This window comes from Orbicella franksi, chromosome 7 (genome assembly GCF_964199315.1).
Source record: "Orbicella franksi chromosome 7, jaOrbFran1.1, whole genome shotgun sequence".
Lineage (NCBI taxonomy): Eukaryota > Metazoa > Cnidaria > Anthozoa > Scleractinia > Merulinidae > Orbicella > Orbicella franksi.
This window is the reverse complement of record NC_138151.1, coordinates 922419-937362: the sequence shown is the minus strand read 5'-3', so window position 1 is coordinate 937362 and position 14944 is coordinate 922419.

Sequence of the window (14944 nt, the reverse complement as noted above, 5' to 3'; positions counted from 1 at the left end):
AGTGAAATGCACACAGCAAAACTTTTTGAACGCTCACTTTCGAGCTTGTGGGCCGAAATATAGCCCCACTTCACTTTAAGACTGAAAGGGTAGCCGAAACTGCTTTGGGAGCATGATAATTTTGACCAACTTCAGCTCGCTTTCCCGGAACTTCGGGAATATTTTCCAGCCCCAGGGACGCTAAAGTAACTCGTGATGGCCTTGTTTTTCAGTAAAAGAACACAGCAAAACTTTTTGAACGCTTACTTTCGGGCCTCTGGACCGAAATATAGCCCCACTTCACTTTAAGGCTGCAACAGTAGCCGATACCGCATTTCGCGCATCGTGATTTTGATTCACTTCGGTTCGATTCCCCGGAACTTGGGCAATATTTTTCAGTCCCGGGGACTCTAAACTAACCCCTGATGGCCTCGGTTTGCAGTGAAATGGACACAGCAAAACTTTTTGAACGCTCACTTTCGGGCTTGTGGCCCGAAATATAGCCCCACTTCACTTTAAGACAGAAAGAGTAGCCGAGACCACTTTAGGGGCATCGTGATTTTGACCAACCTCGGCTCAATTTCCCGGACCTTGGGGCATATTTTCTTGTCCCGGGGAGTCTAAACTAACTCCTGATGGCCTTGGTTTGCAGTGAAATGAACACAGCAAAACTTTTTGAACGCTCACTTTCGGGCTTCTGGGCCGAAATGTAACCCCAGTTCACTTTAAGAATGAAGGAGTAGCCGAGACCGCCTTACGCGCATCGTGATTTTGACAAAATTCGGCTCGATTTCCCCGAACTTGGGCGATATTTTCAAGTCCCGGGGACTCTAAACCAACTCCTGATGGCCTTGGTTTGCAGTGAAATGGACGATGGAAAACTTTTTGAACGCTCAGTTTCGAGCTTCTGGGCCGAAATACAACCGTATTTCACTTTAAGACTGAAAAAGTAGCCGAGACCGCCTTACGAGCATCGTGATTTTGACTAAGTTCAGCTCGATTTCCCGGAACTTGGGGGATATTTTCCAGTCCGGGAGACTTTAAACTAACTCCTGATGGCCTTGGTTTGCAGTTAAATGCAGAAAGCGTAACTTTTTAAAGGGTCACTTTCGAGCTTCTGGGCCGAAATATAGCCCCACTTTACTTTAAGACTGAAAGAGTAGCCGAGGCCGTCTTACGCGCATCGTGATTTTGACCAACTTCCGTTCGATTTCCCGGCACTTCGGGGATATATTCCAGTCCCGGGGACTCTAAACTAACTGCTGAGGGCCTTGGTTTGCAGTGAAATGGACACAGCACATTTTTTTGCACGCTCACTTTCGAGCTTCTCGGCCGAAATAGAGCCCTACTTCACTTTAAGACTGAAAGAGTTGCCGAGACCGCCTTACGCGCATCGTCATTTTGACCAACTTCGGCTCGATTTCCCGTAAGTTGGCGAATATTTTCAATTTTCGGGGAAGCTGAACTAACTTGCGGTGGCCTTAGTTTGCAGTTAAATGGACACAGCAAAACTTTTTGAACGCTCACTTTCCAGCTTATGGGACGAAACATAGCCCCACTTAACTTTAAGACTGAAAGAGTAGCCGAGACCGCGTTACGCGCATCGTGATTTTGGGATACTTCGGCTGGATTTCCCGCAAATAGGGGGATATTTTCCAGTCCCGGGGACTCTAAACTAACTCCTGATGGCCTTGGTTTCCAGTGAAATGGACACAGGAACACTTTTTGAACGCGCACTTTCGAGCTTGCTGGCCCAAATATAGCCCTACTTCTTTTTAAGACTGAAAGAGTAGGCGGGAGCGCCTTACGCGCATTGTGATTTTGAGGATCTTCGGCTCGATCTGGCGAAACTTGGGATTCTTTAAAGTCTCCTGGACATCAAAATATCCCCCAAGTCCCGGGAAATCGAGCCGAAGTTTGTCAAAATCACGATGCGCGTAAAGCAGTCTCGGCTACTCTTTTAGTCTTAAAGTGACGTGGCTGTCTATTTCGGCCCAGAAGCTCGAAAGTGAGCGTTCAAAAACTTTTGCTCTCTCAATTTAACTGAAAACCAAGGCCATCATGGGTTAGTTTAGAGTCTACGGGACTGGAAAATATCCCTTAAGTTCTGGCAACTCAAGCCGAAGTTGGTCAAAATCACAATGCGTCTAAGGCGGTCTCGGCTACTATTTCAGTCTAAAAGTGAAGTGGGGCTATATTTCGACCCAGAATTTCGAAAAAAAGCGTTCAAAAAAAATTCCTGTGTCCATTTCACTGCAGACCAAGGCCATCAGGGGTTAGTTTAGAGTCCTTGGGACTTGAATATATCCCCGAGGTTTCGGGAAATCGAGCCGAAGTTGGTTCAAAATCACGATGCGCTAAGACGGTGTCGGCTACTATTTCAGTCTTAAACTGAAGTGGGGCTATATTTCGGCTCAGAAGCCCGAAGGGGAGCGTTGAAAAAGTTTTGCTCTCTCCATTTCAATGCAAACCAGGGCAATCAGGAGTTACTTTAGAGTCCCCGGTACCGGAAAATATTTCCCATTTCCCGGGAAATCGAGCCAAAGTTTGTCAAAATCACGATGCGCGTAAGGCGGTCTCGGCTATTATTTCATTCTTAAAGTGAACTCGGGCTATATTTCGGCCCAGACGCTCGAAAGTGAAAGTTCAAAAAGTTTTGCTGTGTCCATTTCACCGCGAACCAAGCCACATCAGGAGATAGTTTACAGTCTCCGGGACATCAAAATATCCCCCAAGTTGCGGGAAATCGAGCCGAAGTTTGTCAAAATCACGATAAGCGTAAAGCAGTGTCGGCTACTCTTTGAGTCTTAAAGTGACGTGGCTGTATATTTCGGCCCAGAAGCTCGAAAGTGAGCGTTCAAAAAGTTATGCTGTGCCCATTTCACTGCAAAGCAAGGCCCTCAGGAAGTAGTTTACAGTGCCTGGAACTGGAAAATATCCCCCAAGTTCCGCGAAATCGAGACGAAGTTGGTCAAAATAACGATTCGCGTAAGGCGGTCTGGGCTACTCTTTCAGTCTTAAAGTTAAGTAGGGCAATATTTTTGTCCAGAAGCTCGAAATTGAGCGTTCAAAAGGTTTTCCTCTCTCAATTTCACTGAAAACCAAGGCCATCATGAGTTAGTTTAGAGTCCCCGGGACTGGAAAATATCTTTTAAGTTCTGGCAGATCAAGCCGAAGTTGGTCAAAATCACGATGCGCCTAAGGCGGCCTCGGCTACTCTTTCAGTCTTAAAGTGAGGTGGGGCTCTATTTCGGCCCAGAAGCTCCAAAGTGAGCGCTGCAAAAAATTTGCTGCGTCTATTTCACTGCAAACCAAGGCAATCAGGAGTTAGTTTAGAGTCCCCGGGAGTGCAATATATTTCCCAAGTTCCGGAAAATGGAGAAGACGTTGGTCAAAATCACGATGCGCGCAAGACGGTCTTGGCTAGTCTTTCAGTCTTAAAGTGAAGTGGGGCTATATTTCGGCCCAGAAGCTCAAAAGTGAGCGTTCAAAAAGTTTTGCTGTATCCATTTCAATGCAAACCAAGGCCATCAGGGGTTACTTAAGGGTCTTCGGGACTGGAAAATATCCCCCAAGTTCAGGGAAATTTAGCCCAAGTTGGTGAAAATCACGGTGCGCGTTAGGCGGTCTCGCTTCCTCTTTCAGTCCTAAAGTGAAGTGAGGCTTTATTCCTGCCCAGGAGCTTGAAAGTGAGCGTTCAAAAAGTTTCCCTGTGTTTATTTCACTGCAAACCAAAGCCATCAGGAGCTAGTTTAGAGTCCCCGGGACTGGAAAATATCCCCCAACTTCCGGGAAATCGAGCCGAAGTTGGTGAAAATAACGATTCCCGTAAGGCGGTCTCGGCTACCCTTTCAGTCTTAACGTGAAGTGGGGCTATATTTCGGCCCAGAAGCCCGAAAGTGATCCTTCAAAAAGTTTTGCTGTGTTCATTTCACTGCAAACCAAGGGCATGAGGAGTTAGTTTAGCGTCCCCAAGACAAGAAAATATGCCCCAAGGTCCGGGAGTTGGAGCCGAAGTTGATCAAATTCATGATGCGCGTAACGTGGTCTCGGCTACTGTTTCAGTCTTAAAGTCAAGTGTGCCTATATTTCGGCCCAAAAGCTAGAAAGTGAGCGTTCAAAAAGTTTTGCTGTGTCCATTTCACTTCAAAACAAGGCCATCACGACTTAGTTTAGCGTCCAAGGGACTGGAAAATATCCCCCAAGTTCCGGGAAATCCATTGGAAGTTCGTCAAAATTACGATATACGTAAGGCGGTTTCGGCTACTCTTTCAGTCTTAAAGTAAAGTCGGGCTATATTTCTGTCCAGAAGCTCGAAAGTGAGCGTTCAAAAAGTTTTGCTGTGTGCATTTCACTGCAAACCAAAGCTCTCAAAGTTAGTTTAGGGTCCCCGGGACTGGAAAATATTGCCCAAGTTCCGGGAAAGCGAGCCGAAGTTGATCAAAATCACGATGCGCGAAATGCGGTCTCGGCTACTGTTTCAGTCTTAAAGTAAAGTGTGGCTATATTTCGCCCCACAAGCTCGAAAGTGAGCGTTGAAAAAGTTTTGCTGTGTCTATTTCACTGCAAAACAAGGCCATCAGGACTTAGGTTAGCGTCCAAGCGACCGGAAAATGTTCCCCAAGTTCCGGGAGATCCACCCGAAGCTTGTCAAAAGGACAATGCGCGTAAGGTGGTCTCGGTTACTCTTTAAGTCTTAATGTAAAGTGGGGCTTTATTTCGGCCAGGAAGCTCGAAGGTGAGCATTCAAAAAGTTTTGCTCTGTCCATTTCACTGCAAACCAAGGCCATCAGGAGTTAGTTTAGAGCTCCTGGGACTGGAAAATATCCCCCAAGTTCCGGAATATCGATCCGACGTTTGTCGAACTCACGATGCGAGCAAGGCGGTCTCGGCTACTCTTTCAGTCTTAAGTGAAGTGGGGCTATATTTCGGCCCAGAATCTCCAAAGTGTGCTTTCAAAAAACTGTGCTGTGTCCATTTCAATGGAAACCAAGGCCATCAGGAGTTAGTTTAGAGTCCGCGGGACTTGAAAATATCCCTCAAGTCCCGGGAATTGGAGCCGAAGTTGATCAAATTCATGATGCGTGTAACGTGGTCTCGGCTACTGTTTCAGTCTTAAAGTCAAGTGTGCCTATATTTCGGCCCAAAAGCTTGAAAGTGAGCGTTCAAAAAGTTTTGCTGTGTCCATTTCACTTCAAAACAAGGCCATCACGACTTAGTTTAGCGTCCAAGGGACTGGAAAATATCCCCCAAGTTCCAGGAAATAAATTCGAAGTTCGTCAAAATTACGATATACGTAAAGCGGTTTCGGCTACTCTTTCACTCTTAAAGTAAAGTCGGGCTATATTTCTGTCCAGAAGCTCGAAAGTGAGCGTTCAAAAAGTTTTGCTGTGTGCATTTCACTGCAAACCAAAGCTATCAAAAGTTAGTTTAGGGTCCCCGGGACTTGAAAATATTCCCCAAGTTCTGGGAAAGCGAGCCGAAGTTGATCAAAATCACGATGCGCGAAATGCCGTCTCGGCTACTGTTTCAGTCTTAAAGTAAAGTGTGGCTATATTTCGGCCCACAAGCTCGAAAGTGAGCGTTCAAAAAGTTTTCCTCGAGACCGCCTTACGCGAATCGTTATTTTGACCAACTTCGTCTCGATTTCGCGGAACTTGGGGGATATTTTCCAGTTCCAGGCACTGTAAACTACTTCCTGAGGGCCTTGCTTTGCAGTGAAATGGGCACAGCATAACTTTTTGAACGCTCACTTTCGAGCTTCTGGGCCGAAATATACAGCCACGTCACTTTAAGACTCAAAGAGTAGCCGAGACTGCTTTACGCTTATCGTGATTTTGATAAACTTCGGCTCGATTTCCCGCAACTTGGGGGATATTTTTCAGTCCCGGAGACTATAAACTATCTCCTGATGTGGCTTGGTTCGCGGTGAAATGGACACAGCAAAACTTTTTGAACTTTTACTTTCGAGCGTCTGGGCCGAAATATAGCCCGAGTTCACTTTAAGAATGAAAGAATAGCCGAGACCGCCATATGCGCATCGTGATTTTGACCAACTTTGGCTCGATTTCCCGGGAAATGGGAAATATTTTCCGGTACCGGGGACTCTAAAGTAACTCCTGATTGCCCTGGTTTGCATTGAAATGGAGAGAGCAAAACTTTTTCAACGCTCCCCTTCGGGCTTCTGAGCCGAAATATAGCCCCACTTCAGTTTAAGACTGAAAGAGTAGCCGACACCGTCTTACGCGCATCGTGATTTTGAACCAACTTCGGCTCGATTTCCCGAAACCTCGGGGATATATTCAAGTCCCAAGGACTCTAAACTAACCCCTGATGGCCTTGGTCTGCAGTGAAATGGACACAGCAATTTTTTTTTGAACGCTTACTTTCGAAATTCATGGCCGAAATACAGCCCCACTTCACTTTTAGACTGAAATAGTAGCCGAGACCGCCTTAGACGCATCGTGAGTTGCCAGAACTTAAGGGATATTTTCCAGTCCCGTAGACTCTAAACTGACTCATGATGGCCTTAGTTTTCAGTTAAATTGAGAGAGCAAAACTTTTTGAACGCTCACTTTCGAGCTTCTGGGCCGAAATATACAGCCACGTCACTTTAAGACTAAAAGAGTAGCCGAGACTGCTTTACGCGCATCGTGATTTTGCCAAACTTCGGCTCGATTTCCCGGGACTTGCGGGATATTTTGATGTCCCGGAGACTGTAAACAATCTGCTGATGCGGCTTGGTTTGCGGTGAAATGACGCAGCAAAACTTTTTGAACTTTCACTTTCTAGCTTCTGGGCCGAAATATAGCCCCAGTTCACTTTAAGAATGAAAGAGTAGCCGAGACCGCCCTACGCTCATCGTGATTTTGACAAAATTCGGCTCGATTTCCTTGAACTTGGGCGATATTTTCCAGTCCCGAGGAGTCTAAAGTAACTCCTGATGGCCTTGGTTTCCACTGAAATGAACACATTAACACTTTTAGAACGTTTATTTTCGAGCTTCTGGGATGAAATATAGCCCCAGTTCACTTTAAGACTGAAAGAGTAGGCGAGACCGCCTTACGCGCATCGTGACTTTGCGCAGCTTCCGCTCGATTTTCTAGAATTTTGGCGATATTTTCAAGTACTGGGGACTCTAAACTAACTCTTGATGGCCTTGGTTTGCAGTGAAATGGACGATGGAAAACTTTTTGAACGCTCAGTTTCGAGCTTCTGGGCCGAAATACAACCGTATTTCACTTTAAGACTGAAATAGTAGCCGAGACCGCCTTACGAGCATCGTGATTTTGACTAAGTTCAGCTCGATTTCCCGGAACTTGGGGGATATTTTCCAGTCCGGGGGACTTTAAACTAACTCCTGATGGCCTTGGTTTGCAGTTAAATGCAGAAAGCGTAACTTTTTAAAGGGTCACTTTCGAGCTTCTGGGCCGAAATATAGCCCCACTTTACTTTAAGACTGAAAGAGTACCCGACACCGTCTTACGCGCATCGTGATATTGACCAACTTCCGTTCGATTTCCCGGAGCTTCGGGGATATATTCCAGTCCCGGGGACTCTAAACTAACTGCTGATGGCCTTGGTTTGCAGTGAAATGGACACAGCACATTTTTTTGCACGCTCACTTTCGAGCTTCTCGGCCGAAATATAGCCCTACTTCACTTTAAGACTGAAAGAGTAGCCGAGACCGCCTTACGCGCATCGTAATTTTGATCAACTTCGGCTCGATTTCCCGGAAGTTGGCGAATATTTTCAATTCCCGGGGAAGCTAAACTAACTTCCGGTGGCCTTAGTCTACAGTTAAATGGACACAGCAAAACTTTTTGAACGCTCACTTTCGAGCTTATCGGTCGAAAAATAACCCCACTTAACTTTAAGACTGAAAGAGTAGCCGAGACCGCCTTACGCGCATCGTTATTTTGGGATACTTCGTCTCGATTTCCCGCAAATAGGGGGATATTTTCCAGTCCCGGGGACTCTAAACTAACTCCTGATGGCCTTGGTTTGCAGTGAAATGGACACAGCACATTTTTTTGAACGCTCACTTTCGAGCTTCTCGGCCGAAATATAGCCCTACTTCACTTTAAGACTGAAAGAGTAGCCGAGACCGCCTTACGCGCATCGTAATTTTGACCAACTTCGGCTCGATTTTCTGGAAGTTGGCGAATATTTTCAATTCCCGGGGAAGCTAAACTAACTTCCGATGGCCTTAGTTTGCAGTTAAATGGACCCCGGAACACTTATTGAACGCGCACTTTCGAGCTTGCTGGCCGAAATATAGCCCTACTTCTTTTTAAGACTGAAAGAGTAGGCGGGAGCGCCTTACGCGCATTGTGATTTTGAGGATCTTCGGCTCGATCTGGCGAAACTTGGGAGATATTTTCCAGTCCCAAAGTCTCTAAACTCACTCCTGATTGTCTAAGATGTGAGTGAAATAGAGACAAAGATTTTTGAACCCTTACTTTCGAGCTTCTGGAGTTAAATCTCAGCCCAGTTTACCTTAAGACTGAAAGAGTAGCCGAGACCCCCTTAAGCCCATCGTGATTTTGACTAACTTCGGGTGGATTTCCCGTAACTTGGGGGATATTTCCAGTCCATTGGACGCTAAACTAAGTCGTGGTGCCCTTGTTTTGCAGTGAAATGGACACAGCAAAACTTTTTAAACACTCAGTTTCCAGCTTCTGGGCCGAAATATTGCCCCACTTCACTTTAAGACTGAAAGAGTAGCCGAGACCGCCGTACGCGCGTCGTGATTTTGACCAACTTCGGTTAAATTTCCCGGAACTTGGGGGATATTTTCCAGTCCCAGGGACTCTAAACGGACCGCCGACGTCCTTGGTCTGCAGTAAAATGGACACAGCAAAACTTTTTGAACGCTCACTTTTGAGCTTCTGGGCAAAAATATAGCTGCACTTCACTTTAAGAGTGAAAGAGTAGCCGAGACCGCCTTACGCCCATCCTAATTTTGACCAACTTCGCCTCGATTTCCCGGAACTTGGGGGATATTTTCCAGTCCCGCGGACTCTAAAGTAACTCCTGATGCCCTTGCTCTGGAGTCAAATGGACACAGCACAACTTTTTGAACGCTATCTTTCGAGCTTCTGGGCGGAAATATTGCCCCAGTTCACTTTAAGAATGAAAGAGTAACAGGGACCGCCTTACGCGCATCGTGATTTTGACCAACTTTGGCTCGATTTCCCGGGAAATGGGGGATATTTTCCGGTACCGGGGACTCTAAACTAACTCCTGATTGCCTTGGTTTGCAGTGAAATGGACACAGCACAACTTTTTGAACGCTCACGTTTGAGCTTCTGGGCCGAAACATAGCCCTACTTCACTTTAAGACTGAAAGACTGGCCGAGACCGCCTTACGCGCATCGTGATTTTGGGCTACATCGGCTCGATTTCCCGGAATTTGGGAGATAATTCCCAGTCCCGATCACTCTAAAGTAATTCCTGATGGCCTTGGTTTTCAGTGAAATGGACACAGCCAAACTCTTTGAACGTTCACTTTCGAGCTTCTGGGCCGAAATATAGCCCCACTTTAATTTAAGACATAAAGTGTACACGAAACCGCCTTAAGCGCATCGAAATTTTTAGCCACTATGGCTCGATCTGCCAAAACTTGGGGGATATTTTCCATTCCTGGGGACTCTACCCTAACTCTTGATGGCCTTAGTTTTCAGTAAAATGGTCACAGGTAACAGGAGCGCACGCTCGGTGTCGAGCTTCTAGGCCGAAATGTAGCCCGAGTTCATTTTAAGACTGAAAGAGTAAACGAAACTGCCGTAGGCTTATCGTAATTTTAAGAAAGTATGGCTCAATTTGCCGAAACTTGGAGGATAGCTTCCAGTCTCGAGGATTCTAAACTATCTCCTGATGGACTTAGTTCTTTGTGAAATGGATACAGGTAAAAGGAGAGCACGCTCGGTGTCGAGCTTGTAGAACCGAAATATAGCCCCACTTCATTTTCGGAGTAAACGAGTAGCCGAGACCGCCTTACGCGCATCGTGACTTTGAGCATCCTAGGCTCGATTTGCCGGAATTCGGGGGATATTTTCCAGTCCCAAGGACTCTATGCTAACTCCTGATGAACTTAGTTTTCAGTGATATGTACACAGGCAAAAGGAGACCACGCTCGGTGTTGAGCTTGTCGGCCGAAATATAGCCCCACTTCATTTTAAGACTGAAAGAGTAGCTGAGACCGCCTTACGCGCATCGTGATTTTGAGCAACTTTGGCTCGATCTGCCAGAATTTGGGAAATATTTTCCAGTGCCAAGGACTCTAAACTAACTCCTGATGGCCTAAGATGTTAGTGAAATGGACACAGGTAAAATTAGCGCACGCCCGGTCTCGAGCTTCTAGGTCGAAATATAGCCGCCCTTAATTTTAAGACTGAAAGAGTAGCCGAGACCGCCTTACGCGCATCGTGATTTTGGGCCACTTTTGCTCGATTTCCCGGAAGTTGGCGAATAATTTAAAGCCCCGGGGACGCTAAACTAACTCTCGATGACCTTGGTTTGCAGTTTAATGAACACAGCAAAACATTCTGAACGCTCACCTTCGAGCTTCAGGGCCGAAATATAGCCCTACTTAAATTTAAGACTGAAAGAATAGCCGAGAGCCCGTTACGCGCATCATAATTTTCACCAACTTTGGCGCCATTTCCTGGAACTTGGAGAATATTTTCCAGTCCTGGGGACTCTAAACTAACTCCTGATGGCCTTGGTTTGCAGTGAAATGGACACAGCAAAACTTTTTGAACGCTCACTTTCGAGCTTGTGGGCCTTAATATAGCCACACTTCACTTTAAGACTGAAACAGTAGCCGAGACCGCGTTACGCGCATCGTGATTTTGATCAACTTCTGCTCGCTTTCCTGGAACTTGGGGAATATTTTCCAGTCCCGGGGACTCTAAACTAACTCCTGATGGCCATGGTTTACAGTGAAATTCACACAGCACAAGTTTTTGAACGCACACTTTCGAGCTTCTAGGCCGAAATATAGTCCCACATCATTTACGACTTAACGAGTAGCCGAGACCGGCGTGCGCGCATCGTGATTTTGACGAACTTCGGGTCAATATTCCGGAATTTGGGGCATATTATCCAGTCCCAGGGACTCCAAACTAACTCTTGATGGCCTTGGTTTGCAGTGAAATGGAGACAGCAAAACTTTTTGAACGCTCACCTTCAAGCTTCTGGGCCGAAATATAGCCCACTTTACTTTAACACTGAAAGAGTAGCCGAGACCGCCTTACGCGCATCGTGATTTTGACAAACTTCGGGGTGATTTCCTGGAACTTGGGGGATATTTTCCAGTCCCGGGGACTCTAAAGTAACTTCTCATGGCCTTGGTTTGCACTGAAAGTGACAGAGCAAAACTTTTTAAACACTCACTTTCGAGCTTCTTGGCCCAAATATTGCCCATCTTCACTTTAAGACTGAAAGAGTAGTCGAGACCACCTTTCGCACATCGTGGTTTTGACCAACTTCGGCTCGATTTACCGGAACTTGGGGGATATTTGGCAGTCCCGAGGACTCTTAAGTAACCCCTCATGGCCTTGGTTTGCATTGAAATGGATACAGCAAAACTTTTCGAACGCTCACTTTTGAGCTTCTGGGCCGAAATATAGCCCCACTTCACTTTAAGACTGAAAGAGTAGCCGAGAAGATCTTACGCGCATCGTGATTTTGATCAATGTCTTCTCGATTTTCCGGAAGTTGGGAAATACATTCCACTCCCGGGGACTCTACACTAACTCCTGATAGCCTTGGTTTGATGTGAAATAGACACAGTAATTTTTTTTGAGCTTTGAGCTTCTGGGCCGAGATAGAGCCCCAACTTCACTTTAAGACTGAAGGAGTAGCCGACACTGCCTTAAGCGCACCGTGATTTTGACCAACTTCCGCTCGACTTGCCGGAACTTGGGGGATATTTTCCAGTTCCGGGGACTCTAAACTAACTCCTTATCGCCTTGCTTTGCATTGAAATGGACAGAGCAAAACTTTTTGAACGCTCACTTTCGAGCTTGTGGGCCGAAATATAGCCACACTTTACTTTAAGACTAAAACAGTAGCCGAGACCGCATTTCGCGCATCGTGATTTTGATCAACTTCGGCTCGCTTTCCCGGAACTTGGGCAATATTTTCCAGTCCCGGGGACCCTAAACTAACTTTGAGAGCTTTGGTTTGCAGTGAAATGCACACAGCAAAACGTTTTGAACGCTCACTTTCGAGCTTCTGGACAGAAATATAGCCCGACTTTACTTTAAGACTGAAAGGGTAGCCGAAACTACCTTACGTATATCGTAATTTTGACGAACTTCCAATGGATTTCCCGGAACTTGGGCGATATTTTCCAGTCCCTTGGACGCTAAACTAAGTCGTGATGGCCTTGTTTTGAAGTGAAATGGACAGCAAAACTTTTTGAACGCTCACTTTCAAGCTTTTGGGCCGAAATATAGGCACACTTGACTTTAAGACTGAAACAGTAGCCGAGACCACGTTACACGCATCATGAATTTGATCAACTTCGGCTCCAATCCCCGGGACTTGAGGAATATTCTCCAGTCCCGGGAACTCTAAACTAACTCCTGATGGCCTTGGTTTGCATTGAAATGGACACAGCACAATTTTTTGAAAGCACACTTTGGAGATTCTGGGCCGAAATATAGCCCCACTTCACTTAAGACTGAAAGAGTAGCCGAGACCGCCTTGCTCGCATCGTGAGTTTGACAAACTTCGGATCGATGTTCCGGAACTTGGGGGATATTTTCCAGCCCCAGGAGCTCTAAACTAACTCCTTATTGCCTTGGTTTGCAGTGAAATGGACAGAGCAAAACTTTTTGAACGCTCACCTTCGAGCTTCCTGGCCGAAATAAAGCCCCACTTTACTTTAAGACTTAAAGAGTAACCGAGACCACCTTACGCGCATTGAGATTTTGACAAACTTCGGGTGGATCTCCCGGAACTTGGGGAACATTTTCCAGTTTCTTGGACGCTAAACTTAGTCCTGAAAGCCTTGTTTTGCAGTGAAATGGACACAGCAAAACTTTTTGACCGCTCACTTTCGAGCTTGTGGGCCGAAATATAGCCACACTTTACTTTAAGACTGAAACATTAGCCGAGACCGCATTTCGCGCATCGTGATTTTGATCAACTTCGGCTCGCTTTCCCGGAACTTGGGCAATATTTTCCAGTCCCGGGGACCCTAAACTAACTTTGAGAGCTTTGGTTTGCAGTGAAATGCACACAGCAAAACTTTTTGAACGCTCACTTTCGAGCTTCTGGACAGAAACATAGCCCGACTTTGCTTTAAGACTGAAAGAGTAGCCGAAACCGCCTTACGTATATCGTAATTTTGACGAACTTCCAATGGATTTCCCGGAACTTGGGCGATATTTTCCAGTCCCTTGGACGCTAAACTAAGTCCTGATGGCCTTGTTTTGAAGTGAAATGGACACAGCAAAACTTTTTGAACGCTCACTTTCTAGCTTTTGGGCCGAAATATAGGCACACTTGACTTTAAGAATGAAACAGTAGCCGAGACAGCGTTACGGCCATCATGAATTTGATCAACTTCAGCTCCAATTCCCGGGACTTGAGGGATATTTTCCAGTCCCGGGGACTCTAAACTAACTCCTGATGGCCTTGGTTTGCGGTGAAAGTGACACAGCAAAACTTTTTGAACTTTCACCTTTGTAGCCTCTGGGCCGAAATATAGCCCTAGTTCACTTTAAGAATGAAAGAGTAGCCGAGACCGCCTTACGCGCATCGTGATTTTGACAAAATTCGGCTCGATTTCCCCGAACTTGGGGGATATTTTCCAGTCCCGCGGACTCTAAAGTAACTCCTGATGCCCTTGCTCTGGAGTCAAATGGACACAGCACAACTTTTTGAACGCTCACTTTCGAGCTTCTGGGCGGAAATATTGCCCCAGTTCACTTTAAGAATGGAAGAGTAACCGGAACCGCCTTACGCGCACCGTGATTTTGACCAACTTTGGCTCGATTTCCCGGGAAATGGGGGATATTTTCCGGTACCGGGGACTCTAAATTAACTCCTGATTGCCTTGGTTTGCAGTGAAATGGACACAGCACAACTTTTTGAACGCTCACGTTTGAGCTTGTGGGCCGAAGCATAGCCCTACTTCACTTTAAGACTGAAAGACTAGCCGAGACCGCCTTACGCGCATCGTGATTTTGGGCTACATCGGCTCGATTTCCCGGAATTTGGGAGATAATTCCCAGTCCCGGTCACTCTAAAGTAATTCCTGATGGCCTTGGTTTTCAGTGAAATGGACACAGCCAAACTCTTTGAACGTTCACTTTCGAGCTTCTGGGCCGAAATATAGCCCCACTTCACTTTAAGACTGAAAGAGTAGCCGGGACCGCCTTACGCGCATGGTAATTTTGTCGAACTTCGGCTTGATTTCCTGGCACTTGGGGGATATTTTCCAGTATCGGAAGCTCTAAACTAACTCCTGAATGCCTTGGTTTTTAGTGAAATGGACACAGGTAAAACGGGTGCACGCTAGGTTTCCAGGTTGTAGGCTGAAATATAGCCCCACTTTATTTTAAGACTGAAAGTGTACACGAAACCGCCTTAAGCGCATCGAAATTTTTAGCCACTATGGCTCGATCTGCCAAAACTCTGGGGATATTTTCCAGTCCCGGGTGACTCTACCCTAAGTCTTGATGGCCTTAGTTTTCAGTAAAATGATCACAGGTAACAGGAGCGCACGCTCGGTGTCGAGCTTCTAGGCCGAAATGTAGCCCCAGTTCATTTTAAGACTGAAAGAGTAAACGAAACTGCCTTAGGCTTATCGTAATTTTAAGAAAGTATAGCTCAATTTGCCGAAACTTGGAGGATAGCTTCCAGTCTCGAGGATTCTAAACTATCTCCTGATGGCCTTAGTTCTTAGTGAAATGGACACAGGTAAAAGGAGAGCACGCTCGGTGTT